The following is a 3,342-nucleotide window of genomic DNA, read 5'->3' as shown; positions in this document are numbered from 1 at the left end:
AATGATCCCTAGGGTTGGAAAGAGTTTGGGAAAATTGGCATTCTCATAGGTTGCTGAAAGAAGGTAGACTGATCCAACCATCTGGAGAGCAACCTGACAACATGGGTCCGTGGCAGGAGTGTAAACTGGTTCCCTAGACAAACTCTTGTACAACAGGGGTCATTTACAGTAATGTTTATAGCAGCAGTGTGAACAAAAGCTAAATCCTGGAAACAGTGCCCTTGCATTTGCCCATCAGGGGGAGCATGGATGATAAAGCATAGTATGTTTATGCATTGTAGTATTTTATATCAGTCAAAATGAACTGTAGTGAAATGCAATGACATGGATGAAGTTTAGCAAAGTAATATAAGTGGGAAAAAAAGTCCTAAAGTATTACATATAGCATATCCTTTTTATAAAGCTAAGAATAATTTTTAAAAATTACTCTTTAGAGTTATATACCGATAAAGTAAAAATTTATGTAAAAAGAAAAGCAAGGAAATGAACACATAATTCAGGATGGTTCCCTTGAGTGGAGAGCACAGGGAGATGGGGTGGAAAGCCTTATGGGTAAATGTTGGTTATTGTTGAGGTCCTAGCTTTTGTTTTGGGTTGTGGATTTACATGAACTGATTATGTTATTAAAATTAATAAATTTACCACCTAAATTAATAAAATCAGATCATCAAGTACAAATTGTGAGAGTATCATGAACCAAGGATTATGGTTAATCCAGTTTTGTGTACCCAACATTAAAAAAAACAAAACAAAGCAAAACAAAAGGTATATGGCCTTTGTCACAGACATTCCACTTCTAAGCATTTCTTTTAAGGAATAAACAGAGATATACACGCAAATTTATGAACAAGGACACTTACCATGGTATTTATAAAAATAAAAATAGGAAGCAATCTAAATACTAAACTAAAGAATTAGATACATAATTCTTGGGTTACATCAATATACTTGAAAACTAGGTAGTCTTTTAAAAATACTATTTTCTAAGGGTATTTAAGTCTATACTCATGATACATCATGAGTATACATCATGAAAATACTCATGATACATCAGTTGAATAAAATAGGTTACACAACAGACATACACAACATGAACCAATTTTTAATTTCCCATGAGTATATATTTGCATATACACACACAAAATCTAAGAAGACTACATCAAAATGATTAGACAGTACTCATCCCTGGATGTTATGATTGTTTCTATATTAAAATTGTCAGTTCACAAATTTGCTACAGTGATCATTAACTCTTTTACAATCAGAAATAATTTTATTATAAAAATAAATGTTAAAAATAATAGCTCATGTAGATCGAGTACCTGTTATGTGCTATAAGAGCTTTACATGACTTAACTTATTTAAAGCTTAAAATTGCCCTGTGCGGATGGTACTATTATAATCCCCATCTTACAGATGAAGCTACTGAGGTTTAGGAGGCTAAATAACTTGCATGAGGACACAGAGGTCATAAGAAGTGGTGCCTTGAATCGGGCTTCTAGGAGGCTTTTCACAAGTTGGGCCAGATAGTAGGGTCTTGGTCTCCCTGGAGCGGGGACGACTCCACCAGAGAGAATGATCTCCTGAAACTAATACTGGGAACCGAGTAACCTGATGTGGAACCTACAATCCACAGAGAAAGAGGCCCCCAAGGGGTGTCTGAACCAGAGCCCACATAAGGCAGCCAACCATTGAACATGGGGATGACAGACGTCGGAGGGCCAGGGCACCCAGCCTCTGAGGGTTTCTAATGAGCCCCTGTGAGAGAGGAGACCCCAGTGATTGGAGAATTAATTAGAGAGCAGAGATGTTTTACTCATGGCTCTGGCCAGTTCTGACTCCCACCAACCACTATAGCATTGGCGTCCAGAGCCTTCAGTGGAGAGGAGGAGGGTGCTCTCGGGTGCATCTAGGGGTGGGATGGAGCCAGGAACTTAGCTGCGATCTCTTCTCATCGCTCATGCTTTAAATATAAGCTCTGATGTGATCAAGGCGCCAGAGATAAAATGCCTTTCTCAAGCTAAGCAGGCAGGATCTGGTATCCAATTTGGACAAGACAGTGGAAAATAGACTCAAAGGGAAAAAATCCGTTGGCCTTAACACCGACACACAGGAGTTGAAGAATTTGACACCTTCGCATTGTAGAATAAACAAATGTAGGCATGGTTTCCTATGTTTTCTTCAAAACATCTAGCAAAGATGTGATTTAAGTAGGAATGATTTTCACGGTTAGTTCTTCTCTTCTCAACTGAAGAATTCTGGATTATCTTTTAAGATGTAGCTCAAGCATTAGCTTCTGCAGAAATACTTCCCAAGCTGCCCCAAGTAACAAGGCCTTTCCTCCTCCGTAGATGTGTAATAAATGATTTACCTGTCAGATTGTCTGTGTTCCTCTGCTGGAGCATAAGCTCAGCGGACTGTGTCGTGTGCACCTTTGCATTTTCTCTGCTTTCCCTGCGCCTCTTCCCATCACCACATGTCTCCCTATGCCTGCCATGTAGTAAGTGCTAATTAAATGTGGCTGCTAGAATAGAAAGCTATAGAGGTTTAGGGTGTGGTCTTCTAGAATTTCCAGAGCTAGGAATTCAACCCCTTTTTGCATCGCTGATACTGGAGAGAATCTGATGAAAGCTAAGAGCCTTTCCCCGGAAAAAAAAGCACACGCAAAAGAAAATCTCCTATTGTATAGCAGTAAACACACACATACACACACACACCCAGCACATACACAAGTGAGTATATGTAAAACGAAATCTGAATAAGATAGGTGGATTGTATTACTATCGATGTCCCAGTTGTGATATTGTACTACAGTACTGCAGGAAATCACTGTTGGGAAACTGTTATCTCTCTGTATTACTTCTTATAGTGCATGTAAATCTAAAATTATCTCAATAAAAATATCAATTCAAAAAGAAAATTCCTATACATTATCCTTTGGGAGTTGATGGATTCCCCCTGAATCCATCCATGAATCCTAACTTGAGACTGCCCACTGTAGCCCAGTCTTTACACTGTTGGATGTGGAAACCGATGGGATATAAGGTGCTCAAAGTCATACAGATTGTTGGTGGCAGAACTGGGGATGAGCCCAACTGTCTTTTCCTTACACTACAACTGGTTCCTGGAGGAAGAGAGCGCTATCCACATTGTGGTATTTACTTGACTTCAAGGAAAGACAAACCATTGGAGGCAACTGATAGTCTCTGATGTGGGGAGAGAACAGGGCAATTCGTTTTCAGACTTGTTTCTTCTCATTGCTTCCTAGGCTGCCTGTGCTCAGCCTATGCATTGAGAAGGATCTCATTCCCAAAGAAGGTGGCGGGGGAAGGTGTAGCTCAG

This window comes from Pteropus medius, unplaced genomic scaffold (genome assembly GCF_902729225.1).
Source record: "Pteropus medius unplaced genomic scaffold, Ma_sr-lr_union100, whole genome shotgun sequence".
NCBI lineage: Eukaryota > Metazoa > Chordata > Mammalia > Chiroptera > Pteropodidae > Pteropus > Pteropus medius.
Note: the sequence above shows the minus strand (reverse complement) of the source record.